The 4,922-nt window shown below is 31.6% G+C and overlaps 1 long non-coding RNA gene across 1 annotated transcript; it reads left to right on the top strand.

Annotated features, from left to right (window-relative positions):
• Positions 1-6: 6 nt before the first annotated feature.
• LOC111083110 lies at positions 7-3,348 on the top strand. Its single transcript, XR_002608804.1, has 2 exons — positions 7-1,805; positions 1,901-3,348. It is a non-coding gene; the product is annotated as an uncharacterized LOC111083110 (long non-coding RNA).
• The last annotated feature ends 1,574 nt before the right edge of the window (positions 3,349-4,922 follow it).

Genomic DNA, 4,922 nt, shown 5'->3' with positions numbered 1-4,922 from the left:
TTCCTGACACAAAGTTACAAGATATGTCTTACAACAATATATTTGATACACAGATAACTTGTTCATCATTAAGATGTGATATTTAACAACAGTTAACATGATTTAACAATGTTCCTGACACAAAGTTATAAGATATATCTTACAACAATATATTTGATACACAGATAACTTGTTCATCATTAAGACATGATATTTAACAACAGTTAACATGATTTAACAATGTTCTTGTTACAAGATATCTCTTACAACAATATATTTGATACACAGATAACTTGTTTATCATTAAGATGTGATATTTAACAACAGTTAACATGATTTTAACAATGTTAAGTTAACGTATCAAGAGTTTAACTTGGGCAAGTTAGCATGAAGTACAATTTATTTTGTTTTTGGTACTTTTTTCTCTTGATAACATGAAATATATGTTGTTGTTTAAATTATAGTTTATTTTAATACTGATTGTTGCTTCTAGTTGATTTTTCCAGTTCTCATATTTAATTTCGTAATGAATCGTAGAGTCACGGCAACAACTGTAAACATCTTTAATGAAGATTATTTATTTGGCCTATTCCAAATCTCATAACTCCAAAAGTAAACATTTGTAAGGCATGAGATTTGATACAGTTACTAATTCAGTGATGGATAAAATGCCATGGGTGGAATTGATGGTCGCTTGAAGATATATATGTCTACTTACAGGCAAATAGAGAATATAATATAAGAGCAATGGAAATAAATGTTTCTGGTTCACTATTTTGTTCTTTTTTCTGAGATGGCCTCTAGAGAGAATCTATCAGCATGTGAATCATTATTACACCACTGATATTGTATTGACGTGAAGCTTGTGCCTGCAAGAGGGCCACGCAGCTCACCAGAAATTGACTACAAATTTGCACAAATGAAATTGTTGTGGTTTCCAATCCAACATCAGTTGTTATGGAAATTAGGAAGACAGTGCCCAATGTTGTGGAAACAACTGCATGTGAATAGTGAAGCTAGGACATTGCTAAACAACAATTCTAGAAGGTGTTGAATATCTTATATCCATACAGAGCCTGTGCAATGGAACCAGAAAATGAAAATCAATGACCATTTTGCTCTCAAATTCCTGACTTGGTGACATATGGCTTCAACAAAGTTCATGAACTAATGCTCTTCTTGGCCAGGCCTACACCTGAAGTCATGTTATCTGGGGGAGAAGCAAACCCACCTGCTATAGTGCAACAGCCCCCAGCATGAGGAGAACAGTTGTTTGGAGTTACTACCACATTCATCAATCATATTGAGTTTTAGACAATTATTTCTGAATTTGAGGAAAAGATGTTTTGATTGTGACTATTTTCCAGCAAGTTACTGCTCCTCCCCATATTGAACGACCTGTCATGGCATTGTGTTTGGTTTGGAGATCCTTTCACAGGGTCAACTTGTTCTACTCATCTTGATTTTACCAACGTGATGGCCCTGATATAGCATCCGTTGGTTCCCTGTATCAAGATTAGAAGCATCATGGACAACAATGGTGGTCATGTCAAAAGTTGCATGTAATCATCCATCTATGCGTTTAACTGCACCTCCTAGTGACCAATGTTTATCCAATCACTTTCATAGATTGCTGACTACACTGTATCTTTATTTGTAACTAAAAGTTTTGGTTACAAGAAATTTCTTAATGTACATTAATAGTTTCTTCTAACAACTTTTTTTAAATGAACTTTGATTTTGGAACCTTCATACTCCACAAGACAACAGAAACAATGCAAGAGTTCGAACGGGTTGTTTCTTTAGTAATCACAAATCCAGTTCAGGTCTCAATGCATTGTCTAACAGTTAACTAAAATCATAAGATTACAGTAGACATTTGATAAAGTTTTGGGTAATACTGATATAAATTCCAGTTCAGGTCTCAATGCATTGTCTAACAGTTAACTAAAATCATAAGATTACAGTAGACATTTGATAAAGTTTTGGGTAATACTGATATAAATTCCAGTTCAGGTCTCAATGCATTGTCTAACAGTTAACTAAAATCATAAGATTACAGTAGACATTTGATAAAGTTTTGGGTAATACTGATATAAATTGAACATTAAAATGGAGGAGCTATTTTAATCTTTTGGCTCGACCAAGCATGTAGAACAAACTTAGTGTTCTTTCATTGGGTATGTTCTCTTAAATTATCTGGTGAAAATCAGGCCAAGTACAGTCCCTCAAACAATCATCTCTTCCTTAACGTTTCTACAAGCTGCTTACACTTATATACTGTCATAGCTTTTAGGTCCAAGTTTAAACTGAAATACCTCATTAATGATACTATGACTAACGTAAAAATAAACTTATTTGTACAATTTTGAGACTGTAGATCAAGTAAATGAATATACACTAAATGTAACTGATGAAAATACTTCACTGAATGACTAATTCACTACTAACTGAAAGCAAAAAGACAATAATTCTCACACTTATAATCTACTGTCATTTCTTAAAACTTTCTAGGCCTACATTAACATCATTTGCCCTCTAGCTAACATCTAACTTGAAATGTTAAAAATATAGCTTATAACAATTAAAATCAATCACCACAACTGAACAATGATCAGGATTAAATATACTACGTTAAAACATACTTGATTGATGGAATGAGATAAGATTCATTAACTGATTAGAGAATAAACAGAATGAAAATTTTTTTTGTCTAATATTTTTTTTTAACCAATATCTATTCATATTATTCTGTACTTCTCAAGTATATTTTTTAAAAGGTAACCTAGCATGGCACATAAATTGAAACATTCTGGAAAGTAAATTTTTTAACCGTTTCCTTTACAAAATTTAGTGTTTCGCGAGACTTTTCACAATATGTTCTAGTATTTTGCTTGATGACTTATTTACTAATTTAGATGGCAACATGCACAAAGATATGTTGATTTGTGGAAACAAAAGTTAAAATATAATGTTTTGTAAATTACACTGCAATTTTGTGATCAATCTGGTATCGATTTGATTCAAAATAAACAGACTTTCGTCCATCTTATTCGCCTTTTTTGGAGTGCTGTAAGTTTGTAAATAGTTAAATATGAAAACAAAAGTTTTTTTCTATGTGTATGCATACACCTGTAGGGTGTATGTTTTTAAACACTGAATATAGTGATTATTCGGGGTAGTTATTGTTAGTTAGGCCCATTATAAGGTTATTACTACATATTGTATGCATAGGTAACATTATTAGGCCTATCGATTATGGGTACATACTATGCTACGAGTTTCTACACGATGCACCAGCTGTACTTCCCTCAATTATAGTCCTGTACCAATCATTTGTATAAATAAAAAGTGTATATGTGATAGTAATACTTTTGTCAGTGCTCAATTAAGCCTGGAATGTAGGGTTATCATGTATATCGAACCACAACAAGGCAACCTGTCAGCAGAAACCTACTGCTATTTTTTTAGTATTTAATTTATTACTTTTGTTTTGTTTTTTACACAAAGATCTCAATAAGAGATAATTGTATTTTACTGGCCTGTAGCAACTGAGGAAACAAACTGTAAACTTGGCCACAGACTAATCCAAGTTAACTAATGTATTTTCAAAAGTAACTATATCATTTAAAAATATATATAAGAAATTAAGAATATTAACATGTTTAAAGTCATTGAGAACACGTGTGATTGGCTTAACTCAGCCAGATGCTTTTAATATTTTAACATATATGTATGGATGTTCGTAGAATAATGACGTTATGAATTTTGATTAACAGTAATTGTACTTTTAACACTAGAAATAGATATAACACCAAAATGTTTTTATTTTTAGACAAAGCTAAACAATGAGTGTTTAATTAAATAAAAACAACAATTTAGTGTTATAAGTTTATTTATTTCTAGTATTAAAATATGCACTACAGTAAATAAGTAATCAGACTTGTTCCAATTTGCACTCTTCCCAGACAAAAATGTCTAAACGGTTAATGAAAAGGCTAACTAATTTACTATTTTAATTCACCTGCTCGACATTACAGAATAGCAGTGGGAACGTTGCTCAGTCTTTTCTGTTGTAAGTGTTAATGTAAAACATATTTTAGTATCTACCTCCTAACAGATGTACTCGTGCAGACACGGTGAAATGTTCATTTGACAGAGAAAGGTCATAGCTATATCTTTACTAGAGTTTGTGGCTATATATGCAGATGTATTCCTTGATTATTGAAATAATAATTTATTTTCTTATTATCCAAAAGCAATATGTAAAATGTGACTTAAAAACTCAACATAAGTACATCTATCTCGAAAGTACGTATAAACAATGTGTGAAAAATAAACCTCTGAAATGATTAATGGAACTTAAAAATGAAATATAACATTTTACCAGTTACGAATATAAATTGTTTGTTTTGGCCCCAAATATGCCAGTAATGATTGACAGTATGTAATAAAAGAGGAAACTGGAGAAATCCCACTAACTAATCAAGATGAAGAAAACCCTATAACCCGAGCACTTTCAAAAATGTGGACCCTTCTTCTTCAGGGGCAATGGGTTTTTATCATCTTGTATCAAGACTTCTTGAACCCACTAGCTAATCTATATTTAGGCATCACTGAAGCTATACCATTTAAAAGAAAGATAACTTTTTGACACATCCCAAATTATTCCTAGTTAACTGAATCAAGTTTGAAAGGACAAACAAACACATTTCATATAAGGCCTATTACATTCTTTATCTAGGGATTTTCAACAATAATAATGGTATTCCAACTACACTATATACATTACCGATGACACTCAAACCAGAAATCCTCAGTCGGAACAATTAACAAAACGGTGGTCGGAAACTATTCAGCATAGTACTAGAGATAAGTATGGTTTGTACAATGAAACTAGCAAGAACTTGTGTACTGTATTTGTTAAGTTAGTCCTGGCGATA

This window comes from Limulus polyphemus, unplaced genomic scaffold, assembly GCF_000517525.1.
Source record: "Limulus polyphemus unplaced genomic scaffold, Limulus_polyphemus-2.1.2 Scaffold8212, whole genome shotgun sequence".
NCBI classification, from domain to species: Eukaryota; Metazoa; Arthropoda; class Merostomata; order Xiphosura; family Limulidae; genus Limulus; species Limulus polyphemus.
The sequence above is the reverse complement of the archived record's forward strand: the minus strand, read 5'-3'. Positions and strand labels throughout refer to the sequence as shown.